Genomic DNA, 15,119 nt, shown 5'->3' with positions numbered 1-15,119 from the left:
TCAGACAGCATCGTCATTGTACAAGGAGAGTGGAGATCTAGCTACCAACAACTCGACATTCGCCTTATCAATTTGAGCTTCCAGGTCTAAGCACCTCTGCTTCAATGGCTGAAGTTGTTCCTCCATTTCTTGAAGCTGTGCCAAACAAGCCTCCTCTTTATTCTTCTTTTCCTTTACTTCATTAAGTTTCTTCTCCAACCAACCCACCTTAAACCCTGCCTCTGTCAAGTACGCTAGGGCACCATATTGCTCTGCCAGATCATCCTTGGAGATTTTCTGAGGCGATTGACACATCGCCTTTGTTAAGCTTAGGAGGTCATTCATGTAGGCCGTCTTCAGAAATGGGTTCTTTGGACGAAATTTTGATGCGATATCTTGGTGTCTTGCAAACAAACGGTTCGCAGAATCTACCTGCTAATGGAAAATGGATATCATATAAAGTAAAACCATTGCGTAAGAAATAGACCCAACTTTATCTTGGGCTATAAGACCATTATTATCGGAGTCTTTAAGGGGTATTTAGGAGCGTTTCTTTAATTAATTTAATATTAACTATAATCAAGAAGTTAAAAATTGTGTTGGAAACATTTCTTATCTGGCGACGATAGGAATCCGTCTCTTTTGCCACGTGTAGATCGGTGAGAGGGTAAAAATTTTTGGGCAAAAAATTATTTTCTCATAGCCAATGTTTTCAGACCCGGACTGGACCGGACGGTTCGACCGGTTAAACCGCGACCCAGCAAGATTTTCGATTTGGTTTTTGTTGAAAACCCGGAATGCTATTAAACCGCTTAAATCCAGAAAAATCCGTTTAAACCCGGTGAACCGGTAAAAACCCGACCCGAATGGGTTTCTGGTTTGAAAAAAAATTAATAGTTTTATAATTTTATTTATAAATATATGATATTTTTTTTAAAACATATATATAGTTTTGAAAAACAAAATTAGAACAAGATGCAGAACACTTAGAATAACAGAAGAAAATGAGGCGGTAGCAAAATCAAAAAATATTGCTAGAATTTTCTATATTATTTTTAGATTTTATGAGATAATTAATATACTTTTATTTTAATGCTTTTAGTAGTAATAACGGTTTGTTTTTCTATATTTTATTGAATGGTTTGTTACTTTCTCACCATTATACAATTGTAAGTTTTATAATATCAAATTTTTTAGTAAAAAATTAACTGTTTAAAAAAGAAAACAAATAGAAGGAAAAAGAATATATAATAAAATATATAATTATAAATGTTCAAAAATATAGTTAATATGATCACTATATTTAGTGTATATTTTATTTAAATTTTATTGAAAAAAAAATTATACAGAAAAAGATATATGATAATTAATGTGATTTAGTGACAAAACTTTTTAGTAAAATTTGTATTTTTTTTACACAACAGAAAAAATGTAACAAAAGTGATAAAATTTATTAAAAAACATAACAAATATATATACTTAGTTGATCCGCGGTTGATCCGGATTGATCCTGGTTGATCCAGTGACCCGACAACCCGAAGAACACTCCGGGTCGTTATCCGGGTCGGGTTTAAAAACATTGCTCATAGCTCTACTTCGTCATCTTCTTCGCCGCCTCCATTAGGTAAGAAGAGTATCTCGATCTCTGTCTCCTCATGCTCGCCAAAGACCAGCCCTCTGATCACCAGCCGCAGATGCGATTTCAACCGTCACCGTCACCATCGATGATTCAACAGCTCCGAGCATCTCCGTCATCGGAGACAAACCTACCAATTCCAACGCCGTCGCTCCCTCGGGAAGATCCACGAGTGCTCCATCTGTCATAAAGTGTTTCCGACGGATCAAGCTCTCGGCGGTCACAAACGCTGTCACTACGAATGCAACCTCAGCGGCGGAGGCGGCAGATGAAGCAAATCGTCGACGAGGAGATTCATTGACCTGTAAAAATCTAGGATTTCTACCATTGGAGACATCAAAACAATTGAGTCTCTTATTCAAGTTTTTAAATCAGATTATTAATAAACAATTCTATAAGAAACCCAAATGGATTTCTCCGATAATGATGCTCTAATATAGTAAGAGACTCTTTTATTATTTGTTATTTCCACTTTCTTTATTGATATCATCAAAAAAACAAAGAATCTTGGATTTCTCATAATTACTTCTGACCTGTGAAGGAAGAACTTGAAACCCATTGACATCTATGGTTTCCATTACTGGTGAAGATTCCTCTGATACTACTACTTCACCTTCAACTTCAAGAACATCAACTTTGACAACAATTATGAGTTCTCCATTCACCAGAAGTCCTTCTGTGGCATCAAGTTCAGTAAGGGTAATCATATATTATCAAACCCCCAAGCAGGACTCTGCTTATCAAACCGACGATCATGGTTTTCTGTTAAGTCACAAAACAAATTTCATCTCATGATTTGCATTTCCGAATAAAACATTGACAGTATGGCATGAGATATACTCCCGTGGAGAAATTTAGCAATCATATCACCTCGAGTTTGGGACAGTTTATCCGATCATTGATTTACTATAATAAATGAAACCTTAGCGCGTCTTCTCCATCCAATAGGCAAAATTTCGCAATCAGCAACGGCTAGATACAGAGAGAAATGATTAGCCTGTTTATTTCCCTTGGAAAAGGCCATAAGATGCCTGCAAGAAAAAAAGGAACATAAGAAAACAATCAGCAAAACGAAGGAGATTATCCTGTAAAAGTAAAATCTAGTTTGGAAGAAAAAAAAACATTAGTAAACAACTTCTCTTCTTCTTACCATTTGCAGCTACCAACCACGAATTGATGAGAATATATTCCCTCAGATTGCAAAGAGGAGAAATTCTTAATCACCCAACTGACCCAAATAAACTTCTTATCAGGTTGATTCTCCATTGATCTTGATGACGGCTCCTAAACAACCAAATTTGCAACTCAAACAATCAAACAGTGATCAAGAAACAAAACCAAAATAAAAATATTGAAACTAGACTACGGAAAACAATTGGATTTTACTTTCACAAGTTACCAAATTTAACAAAAGGAACAGAGTCAAAGGTAATGGAAGAGTAGAAATTGTAAAGTAAGAATAGTTTCTTGATATTGAATGAGAATCGAAGGTACAAATATATACATCATCAAAGGAAGGTACTAGAAGAAACTATTTAGGGAAGGAGAATATATATTACGACATTTATACAGAGGATTCTTCATATCCTTAACAGAAATTACTTGCCTCTCTGAGTCGCTTCAAAAGAGACACGGACGATGTAAAATCAAACAAGTGCAGATACACAGCTTTAAAGGCATCCAAGTTTGATTACCAGAGGAATGTGAATCGCTTCGACTCCTTTAATTACTTATTTGGTTTTTATTTTTATTTTTTTTCTTCATTAATGTAAAATTGTTGTTTTTCTTCTCAAAACAGAATACTCTGTTTTGATATAGTGCATAGCTCGTTTAGAAAGAAGGAGAACAAAGAGTTTGAACAAACTTGTTTTTCATTTTTGCCAAAAAGTGTTATCGATTACAATGCAAAACATTAGACTTATACAAGAAATAAAAGACAACAACTTTTCTCTAGCTTACACCTTTTCCACAAAATACTCGACATAGTCAAAAGGCTAGATATAGCTTTATCTTTTTCTATACCTTCAACTGTTCCACCAACTCCTTCTTAACTGGATTTCTTCTAGTTTGGTTTGAAACCAAAATGGTATTGTTCAACACTCCCACTTGCCATTTTGTGAATCAAACCGAGCTTGTTACAAAATCTCTCAAAGCTTAGTCCACTCAAAACTTTTGTAAACACATCAGCTAGTTGTTCCTCTCCTTTGCAGTATCTCAACTGAATTTCCCCGTTCCTCTCATAATCTCTAACGACATGGTACTTGATTTGAATGTGTTTAGTTCTTCTGTGCTGAACTGGATTCTTCCCAATAGCTATAGCCGATTGACTGTCACAGTAAATAGGTACTCCCTCTTGAGAGTTTATCCGCAAATCTTCAAGTAATCTCCTTAACCATGTTGCTTGGTTTGATGATGCACATAACGCCATATACTCTGCTTCTGCTGTTGATTGTGCAATGGTATCCTGCTTGCTAGTTTGCCAAGTAAATACTGCAGATCCAATACTGAAGCAATATCATGTGGTTGATTTCAAATCCTCTCGGCATCCTCCCCAATCACTATCAGAGTAACTGACAAGACTTGCTTCGTTCGCTCTAGTAAACCATAGACCCATGTCAATAGTTCTTTTGATGTATCTCGGAACTCGCTTTGCATCCTTGAGATGAGATGTTGTTGATTCCTTCAAGTACCTAGACAAGTAAGAGGCAGCAAACATCAAATCCGGTCTTGTAGCAGTTAAGTATAACAGACCTCCCACTAGACTTCTGTAAACCTTGCCATCAATAGATTCTTCTTGTTCTTCCTGATGTTTGCGTTGAGGTATCAATGGCGTAGTCATGATTTTACAGTCCTCCATGTTGAATTTCTTCAATAACTTCTTGGCATAACATTCTTGTGAAAGAAATATCCCATTCTGTTTTTGCACAATCTCCATTCCAAGAAAGTAATTCAGTAGACCCAAGTCTGACATTTCAAACTCATCCTTCATAGTATTCTTGAACTCATTTACCATGCCTTCATCATCTCCTGTGACAATGAGATCATCAACATATATACATACGACCAAAAGCTTTCCATTGCTTTCTTTTGTGTATAGAGCATGATCATTGTCACTTCGCTTGAACTTTTCTCTTTGGAAGAACTCGTCTATTCTGCTGTACCAAGCTCTATGAGCTTGTTTAAGTCCATAAAGAGCTTTGTGCAGCAGGAGGACATGATCTTCCTTTCCCTTCATTTCAAACCCGAGAGGCTGTTCAGCATAAATCTCTTCTTCTAGCCTCCCATTTAGAAATGCCGATTTGACATCGAGTTGGAAAAGTTTCCAACCCTTTTGAGCTGCAACTGCTATGAGCAATCTGATAGTTTCATGTCTTGAAACCGGAGCAAATGTTTCCAAATAATCAACACCATATTGCTGAGTAAAACCCCTTGCAACTAATCTTGCCTTATGTCTCACCACATTTCCTTTTGCATCTGTTTTCAATATGTAAATCCACTTTACTCCAACTACATTTTTGTCTGATGGTCTTTTAACCAATTCCCATGTTTCATTCTTCTCTATCATTTTGATTTCTTCCTCCATTGCCTCACTCCATTCGCTGTGTTTGACTGCTTCTTCAAATATGGCTGGTTCCTCCAAGCCACTGTAACATCCTTCCATTACAGCCGAGTATTCTAAGTCTGCATACGGAGCCGTAAGCAGAATGTCTGCGAGTGATCTTGTTCTCTTATTAACACGACTAGAACTTCCTCCTGAGCTTGTTTCATTTGAACTTTGAGAAGTAGGTCCTTCATCAGCAAATTCATCATGGTTTGGCTCGACATCTTCAGTTCTTTGGTCTTTTTCTCCTTCCTCATTCTCAATAGATATCTTGTAATCCTTTACAGCTTCCTTCCTGGTTCAATCCCACTGACTTTCTTCATCAAATATGACATCTCTTGAGATGTCTATTTTGTTTTCATCCAAGAGATATACTCTGTATCCTTTAGTTTGTGAACTATATCCAACAAATATAGCTCTTCTTGACTTGTCATCCCATTTTCTTCTCTTCTCATCAGGGATGTGAACATAGCACAAGCAATCGAACACCTTCATATGTCCAACTGATGGTCTTGTACCGTTCCATGCTTCAAGAGGAGTTTTATTCTTGAGAGCTCTAGTCGGCGTTCTGTTTTGTACATAAGCTGCATTATAGACAGCTTCTGCCCAAAATTTCAATGGAAGACCTTTGGCTTTAACCATTGCTCTAGCCATCTCCACCAAGCTCCTGTTTCTTCTTTCTGAAACCCCATTTTGTTGTGGAGAGTAAGCCGCTGTCAGTTGTCTTTCAATGCCACAATCCTCCAAGAACTTGGTGAATTCTCCTGATAGATATTCTGATCCTCTATCTGTTCTGAGCCGTTTAATCTTAGAGTTTGCTTGATTCTCAACAAGATTCTTGAACCTCTTAAACGTTTTGAAGACCTCTGACTTTGCTTTAAGAAAATATACCCATACCATTCGAGTAGCATCATCAATAAAAGTAAGTATATACCTGTTTCCGCTGGAGGAAGTGTTTTGCATTGGTCCACACAAGTCACTGTGGATAAGTTCCAGCTTTTCATTGGCTCTTGACTCAGACTCTCTTGGGAATGAGTCACGGCTGTGTTTGCTGATGATACAGCTTTCACATCCTTCTTGAGTTATGTTGAACTTTGGTAAGCCTGTGACTAACCCTTTTGATTGCATAACCTTCAAGTTGTTGTAGCCGGTGTGACCGAGTCTTCTATGCCATAGTTCTGCACTTTTATCTTTGGCCACCATTGCAGTTTCTTCATTTGCATTCCATTTGATGTGGAAGCTCTTGTTTACCATTGGCACTTTCCCTATTTCTCTCCCCATTTTGTCATGAATGATGCAGTATTTTTCTTGAAAGATGACTTTGTATCCATTTGTGATCATTTGCGGTACACTTAGCAAATTCTTACCAAGTTTAGGAACAAGGAAGACTTCTCTTATGATCCTTTTCCCTTTCTTAGTCATTACTTCAATGTCTTCTTTTCCTTCTGAGATTAGCACAGCTCCATTTCCAACCTTTATGGGAACCTTTATGTTTGTGTTAAGTCTCACAAACATTTCTTTGTTTGGCGTCATGTGATTAGTGCATCCACTATCAATGAGCCAAGCATTTCCTTTGCTTGATTCTTCATCTCCTTGTTCTGTGGTGAACATGTAATTCTTCTCTTCTTCATCATGTTCAACATTCACTTGAGTTGTTCTTTTGCCGAGTTTGTATCTTCTTTCACCATCTTGTTCTTGTTGTTTCTTTGAACCATCTTGATTTTCTTTGTTGCTGAGTCTTCTACAGCCACCATCTTGTTCTGTGAGTCTCCATGAATCATCATGAGCTCTGATACCATGTTGTTTTTCTTCTCAAAATAGAATACTCTGTTTTGATATAGTGCATAGCTCGTTTAGAAAGAAGGAGAACAAAGAGTTTGAACAAACTTGTTTTTCATTTTTGCCAAAAAGTGTTATCGATTACAATGCAAAACATTAGACTTATACAAGAAATAAAAGACAACAACTTTTCTCTAGCTTACACCTTTTCCACAAAATACTCGACATAGTCAAAAGGCTAGATATAGCTTTATCTTTCTCCATACCTTCAACTGTTCCACCAAAACAATAATTAGAACCCAAATTGAACCAAAAAAATTCCATAGAGAGCCCACCAAAGAAGCCCTGAATGCTGAGAAAAGTGAAAATATTAGAGATTTGTGCGAGACCTATGTGCTTGAGTGATGCAACAAGACCGAGAAACAAAGTGAATGGAATCTATGCGGAACTTGCAGTATACCGTATACCCTGGACAGTTAATGGATTGAGAGAATTGTTGAAATTATAGAGCTGCTATGCTCTGCAAAGAGGAAATCCTGATATAATGTGCTTGCAGGAGACCAAACTCCACATCAAAATATAACACCGGTTTGTTCTCGAAGTACAACAACATTAGCTTCTACTTTGCTGCTTCGGCACCTCTTTATTAGATAAAATGATTTTCTTATTCAATTCCTCAAAGATTGTTTGTTACAAGATACATATATATACATGGTAAGCAAAAGGAAACTTAACCATGATATAAACCCGGAATTACATTAAACCAATAGTAAACCGACTATTTACATCTAATACACCCCCCCTCAAGCCTCTGAAATCAAAATCGGTGTTGGAGGATCAGAAACCGGAAACAGAGTAGACTTCGAAACTGGTTCGGTATCTGGATGAAAGAGGCTTGAAATGGACATACGATTGAGAAGCGAGTGAAAAAGACCTGGATGTAAAGCTTTTGTCAAGATATCCGCATGTTGATTGTTGCTTGATACATGAAAAAGCTTCATAAAACCATTCTTGACTTGATCTCTCACAGTGTGACAATCAATCTCAATGTGTTTAGTCCTCTCGTGGAATACTGGATTCGTTGCGATGTGAATAGCCGATTTGTTATCACAGAACAACTTTGCAGAGCGACGAACTTGAACCTTCAAATCTTGTAGCAACTGAGCTAACCATAGCAACTCACATGTCACAAGCGCCATACCTCTATACTCAGCTTCAGTACTACTTCGACTCACAGTCTGTTGTTTCTTTGACTTTCAAGAAATCAGGGATTTGCCAAGGTAGACACAGAAACCCGTGATCGATCGTCTTGAGTCTGGAAAAGTTGCCCAATCCGCATCAACAAAAGCGTTTAGACACACTTCAGAATCAGCTGCATAGAATAATCCCTGGCCTGGATTTGTTTTCAAATACCTCAGTATCCGATGAACAGCTTGAAGATGAACATCCGTCGGACAAGAGAGGAATTGGCTCAAATAATTCACAGCAAATGTGATATCTGGCCGAGTGATGGTAAGATATAGAAGACGACCAACAAGTTCCCGATAAGATGTAGGATTCTCTAATAACGTACCTGAATCCTTACTCAAATGAACAGAAGGATCCATAGGCACAGAACATGGTTTGCAGGCTAACATTCCTGTGGAAGCCAAAATATCCAAGGTGTATTTCCGTTGACATATCGAAATTCCAGCAGCACTACGTGCAATCTCAATGCCTAAGAAAAATCTTGGAGCTCCCATATCTTTTATTTGAAACGCACCGTGTAACGCTGTCTTCAACAACTGCAACTCATGATCATTGTTAGATGCTATGAGGATATTGTCAACATAAACCAAGAGAGCAGTGAAGGAAGTTCCAGTCTGTTTCACGAACAAGGTATTATCTCCTGGAGATTGGATAAAACCAGCTTGCAAAACCACCTTTGAAAAACAATGATATCACTGGCGAGAGGCCTATTTTAGGCCATATAGAGATTTGTGCAAGCGGCAAACAGGATTAGAAGGAAGAGATCCTAGCGTGGCTGGTGTATAACCTTGTGGAAGGCTCATGAAAATCTCCTCATCTAAGTCACCGTGTAAGAACGCATTGGTAACATCCATTTGCGTAAGAGTCCAGTTGTGACATGATGCTAATGCGAGGATGAGTTTAACACTGCCAAGTTTGGCCACAGGGGAAAATGTATCAATATAGTCGATTCCCTCTTGCTGCATATAGCCCTTGGCAACCAGACGCGCCTTATAACGATCAATAGATCCATCTGGATTGTACTTAATGGTGTATACCCACTTACACCCGATCACATGTTTACCCGAAGGTAATGTTTCTATACTCCATGTCCCTTTGGACTCAAGAGCATTCAATTCCACATCCATGGCTTTTGGAAAGTGTGGATGAGCCATAGCTTGCTTAAATGTAGTAGGCTCCGTTTCAATTGTGCAGGAAAGAGCAAAGGATTGATATGTAGGTGATATTTTTGAATATGTAAGGACTGATGAAAGAGGATAAAGAGGTTGGGAAGTGGGAATAACCTGTGTAAAGTTGCAATGGAAGTCAGACAAATAACCGGGCGCCTTCACCTGTCTCCGAGGTCTGTCATTGCGTAATGCTACAGGACCTGTACCATCAGTTACAGTCTCTAGTGGTAATGATGAGGCACTAGAGTATGATGCAGATGATGTAGATGCAGGAATATGTGTAACAGGTACATGTGCAGATGATGTAGATGCAGAGTCCATATATGAGGTATTATGTTCATCAAGAACAACAGGTATGGGTAAAGGTAAAATGGACTCAGAAAATATGTCTGATTTCGAAACAGAAGGAACATTCTTAAAAGGAAATATCTGTTCATGAAAAACAATGTTTCTAGAAATGCAGACTTCATTCGTGTCAAGATCAAGAACCTTATATCCCTTATAACCAGCTGGGTATCCTAAGAAAACAAAAGATTTAGCTCGAGGAGTAAACTTATGTCTATCCTTAACCAAAGTAGAAACATAACAAAGACACCCAAACGATCGTAAGAAAGAATATTCAGGTTTCTTCTTAAACAACAATTCATAAGGTGATAATTTCTTCAACACAAGAGATGGGGTTCTGTTAATCAAGAAGGCTGCAGTAAGTACACAGTCAGACCAGTAAACTAAAGGAACATTCGACTGAAACATTAATGCACGTGCAACATTAAGAATATGCTGATGTTTGTGTTCAACAACAGAGTTTTGCTGTGGTGTATATGCACAAGAGAAGTAATGAATCATTCCATGTTCTTTGACAAGATTAGTAAATGCAAGTTCAGGTGCATTATCGGTCCGAATTGCCTTAATAACTGACTGAAACTGTGTCTTAACATGCTTGAGAAAATCAGGAAACAAACGAATGACATCATTTTTATTTCTCATCATGTAGATCCAAGTAACTCGAGTACAATCATCAACAATAGTCAAAAAGTACTTATATCCTTCTACAGACTCAACAGAAAATGGACCCCAAACATCTAAGTGGACAAGATCAAATGGTGAAGATGAGAAATGATTATTAGACACAAAAGGCAAATGTTTTTGTTTTGCTAATGGACAGACATTACAAGAAGACTGACTCAGACGTAAACCTGTAATATGCTGTAACTTGGCAGTAGATGGATGCCCAAGGCGTTGATGCCAAAGTATACCATCATCTATCAAGGATCCACATATGTTGGTAGAGGTAGAAATTACTCCAGTCTCCAAGATGTAAAGACTGTGTATAGTGATTCCTCTACCAATCGTCAAGTCCAGAAAATGGTCCTGAATATAACAAGCATCAGAGTAAAAATGAGCAGAGTATTTGTTATGACGTAAAAGAGTGCTAACACTAAGTAAATTGAACTTGAAAGATGGCACAAAGAGAACATCATGTAAAATGAGATGCGCAGATATATGAATGGTGCCTGTGTAACTAATAGGTACTCTAGTGCCATTTGGGAGAGAGACTGTAACTCCTGTTACAGGAAACGTTTCACTAAACAATGCCAAATCCGAACAAACATGGCTAGTGGCTCCACTATCATTTATCCAAGCTCCATTGGGAAGGATAGAATAAAGAGTTGAAAGGCATTGGTGTTGAAATGTAAATGAATGGTTCTCATAGCGAAGGCTAGAGGATGGAAACACAATTGAAACATTACCAGATGAAGATGTGGCAGCCATGACTCCATTTTCAGTAATAGAAGCCGTAGGATAAGAAACAGAAGCCGTAGGTTGCTCTGGAATCCGAGCATGAGCCGATAGTTGTTGAATCAAGGATTGCACTTGATCAGGAGTGAACTGGCTTAAATCCAGATTGGCAGAGACAGCTGGAGTTGAAGAAGTTACTGCATTCGCAACAGCTCCAGGCTTTGAATAAGTCTGTTGAAAGTGAGACTGTGGAGGAAATGCAGGACGAGGATTAGTCGGATACTGGCCACGGGCTTGAAACTGGTGCTGCTGAGAATTAGCACCAACATTATTATTCTTATTAGCCATCTTATGACCCGGTGGATAACCAGTCAACTTGTAGCACTTCTGAATAGTGTGACCAGAACGGCCACAGTGAGTGCAAATAGGACGTTGTTGTTGAAGTCTATAAGTAGCCGCATAAGCCATATTCTCAGCAGGTCCATTATAGAATCCCTGAGGTACATTGTCAGATCCGTTGTAAGGAGCAACATGAAGATCAGTTGAAGTAGAAGCTTGAAATGCCACATTATCTTGTCTCGTTGGTGGCTTGATAGACTTCTGTCTCTCATCTTGTGCAACCATGTTAAAAACATCTTCAATAGATGGTATTGGCTTCAGCATCAAGATGTGTCGACGAGTTGGTTCATACACTTCATTGAGTCCCATTAAAAACTTAGTAACACGACTCCTTTGTTGAAGTTGCTCCCATAATCCAGCTGCATTACACTCACATTTGCCACAAGTACAAACAGGAAGTTCCACATAGTTCTTATACTCTTCCCACAAGGTAACTAATTCTGTGTAAAATGCACTCACATCCATTGAACCTTGTTGAATCGAACTCAGACGCTGTTCTATTTCATAGACTCTAGGTGCATCATTTTGCTTAAATCGAGACAGCAAGTTCTTCCAAATAGCTTCAGCAGTTGACATAAAGAGTAAACTCTGACCTATTTTCTTAGATACAGAATTCATAAGCCAAGTCGCTACCATATCATTGCACCTAGACCAAGAACCAGCATCACGATGAGTATCAGAAGGTTTTGGAATCGTAACATCGATGAATCCAAGCTTGTTTCGAACATTCAGAGCCATACGTACAGACCGACGCCAAGAATGGAAATCGGAACCAGAGGCTAATCGATCAGATACCAGAACAAGACCGGCATGATCAGACACATGAAGAAAATAAGGATTCTCGTATTGATCTAAAGATCGAAGGACGGTAGATTCAGTTGACGCATTCGCTGTGTTTGATTCAGTATTCGATGCCATTTCTGAGGTAGAAATTGAGATCGACGAAGAAGAACCGAATCGTAAAGACGTGAATCTCAGAAACGAAATCGGATTTAGGTCAAGAAAGAAAGAAAAATCGGAAAAAGAAAGATGAAAGAAAGAAATGAGAGAAAATCAACAACAGCGAGAATGAAATTGGTGAGGAAATCGATATACAGCTGAGAAATTGAAGAACTCATAGCTGAATCGAGGCTCATAATCCAAATTCCATAAGAAAAACGAAGGTCGAAGCTCGTAACAATGGCGGAAAAGCGAAATCTCTATTGTAGCCGTTAGAGATGCTCTGATACCATATTAGAGAAAATGATTTTCTTATTCAATTCCTCAAAGATTGTTTGTTACAAGATACATATATATACATGGTAAGCAAAAGGAAACTTAACCATGATATAAACCGGAATTACATTAAACCAATAGTAAACCGAATATTTACATCTAATACTCTTCTATGAGTTCTCTTACTTCTTCTTCACGTAACCTTCACAAGCTTCATCTTCAACCAATCCAACTTAAAACCCTATATCTTCCAGGTCGAACAACATATCTTCTACTTCATCTAAATCTTCACTAGTGTTCTCGTGAGGGGATCAGCACAAATTAGGTAGCAGATAGCACATACATGTACAGCTATTTTGAGCCGTTGTTTATTTGGACGGTGCAATGTCTGATGTGAAAACAGAGTTAAAATTAACCGGTGAAAAAAGAACATGAAACCCATTGACACTGTTTCATGATCACTATCTCCAATCATCGTCATGAACCAAATTAAAGTTAACTTTGCGGCAAAGGAACGTAGATAGAGAGGCTACAAAACACTAGCAAAGAGCCCTTATATAGAAATCAAGAAGCAAGCAAACAGAACATAACACCTAGCAGAACCTAAATCCAAGTGTCTAAAAACTCAGATCTTCAGTAAACATCATCAATGAGAAAAGAAATTGAGCTGCCAACAACTCGACCTTCTCCTTATCAATTTGAGCTTCCAAGGCTGAGCACTTCTGCTTCAATGGCTGAAGTTGTTCCTCCATTTCTTGCAGCCGGGTCAAGCAAGCTTCTTCTTTCTCCTTCATTTCCTTAATTTTATCAAGTTTCTTCTCCAACCAACCCAACTGAAACCTGGCCTCTGTCAAGTATACCAGAGCAGCATATTGGTCTGCTATATCATCCATGGAGATTTCCTGAGGCGATTGACACATTGTTTGGGTTAAGCCTAGGAGGACATTCATGTACGTTGTCTTCAGAAATTGATTCTTTGGACAAAATTTTGATGCAATATCTTGGTGTTTATCAAAACAAACGGTTCACAGATTCTACCTGCAAGTGGAAAATGGATATATAAAGTAAAATCATAGCGTAATCGACCCACAAAACCATATCTTGACTCTTACGATTTTATATATATCAAGAACTTGAACTATTTTTAGCGAAAGACTCTTCTACGATTTCTTGTAAGAACAGGATATCAATAAAACAATAAAAAGTGTTATATTTCTCAGTTGTGACCTGTGAAGGAAGAACTTGAAACCCATTGACATCTATGGTTTCCATTACTGGTGAAGATTCCTCAAATTTACCTTCAACTTCAAGAACATCAACTTTGACAACAATTATGAGTTCTCCATTCACCAGAAATCCTTCTCTGTCATTAACTTCGGTAAGGGTAATCATTTCTTTCCACCCCCAAGCAGGAGTCTTCTGATCAAACCACTTTTGTTCAGATTCTGCAAAATCTAATAAAAAAAATCTTCTCATGATTTGCATTTATGAATAAAAAATTGTCAGTATGACATATTGACATGTGATATACTCCAGTGGAGAAACAATCACCTTTAAGATGAGACAGTTTATCCGAAAACCGATTTACTATAGTAAAGGAAACTTTAGTGTGTATTCTCCATCCAGCAGGCAAAATTTCAGAATTTGCAACGGTAAGAAACAGAGAGAGGACAATTTATCTTTGTTGTAGTTTTTTTATTGTGTGTAGGACTAGGTTAATTCTTCTTTTCCCTCTCCGCCATTATTATTTGCTTCTTCGCCATTCTTCCCTTCATCTTCTTCTCTGCTTCTTTTGTTGAACACATTATGTTAATTTTCAGATAATGCAACACTGATTTGATTAATCTAATTTTGCGATTTAGCTTTACGATTCATATTTTCTCAAAAAATTATACATGGTGCCCATTAAACCTAAGTCTATTTGAAATCTGTGATAACTCTATGGTCACAGTTGACTATTTTCATAAAAACAATCATTTGCTCAGAGTATGCGACCGCATAGTAAACGACTATTTTCATAAAAAAAAACTGCATCCATTTAAGACGAACAGCATCTCACTCCGAAAATGTGAGACATTGTGGACGATACTTTCTATGGTTGCACCAAGGTAAATAGATATAACCAACTAGTCGCATATCGCCTATGTTGTGTTCATATATTTATAGTAGATGACTACTAATAGGTGATTATGTTTAACATGTAGGTGACTGTTTTGGGCACGATGAGTATAAAGTTTACAACAGGAAAGGGAAGAGGTTCAAAGTGAACCTCTGTTCAAAGATATGCAGCTGCAGAAAGTTTCAAATGCTCCTCATACCATGTCCTCATGCAATGACAACTTCTTCTTACAAT

The 15,119-nt window shown here is 37.8% G+C and overlaps 2 pseudogenes; both read right to left on the bottom strand.

Moving 5' to 3' along the window:
• LOC18010586 lies at nt 1-2,877 on the bottom strand (annotated as a pseudogene).
• Nucleotides 2,878-13,383: 10,506 nt separating this feature from the next.
• LOC18010591 lies at nt 13,384-14,441 on the bottom strand (annotated as a pseudogene).
• Between the last annotated feature and the right edge of the window lie 678 nt (nt 14,442-15,119).

The sequence above is a fragment of the Eutrema salsugineum genome, unplaced genomic scaffold, assembly GCF_000478725.1.
Source record: "Eutrema salsugineum unplaced genomic scaffold, Eutsalg1_0 scaffold_7, whole genome shotgun sequence".
In the NCBI taxonomy this organism is placed as follows: Eukaryota; Viridiplantae; Streptophyta; class Magnoliopsida; order Brassicales; family Brassicaceae; genus Eutrema; species Eutrema salsugineum.
This window is presented reverse-complemented; position numbering and strand designations above follow the sequence as displayed.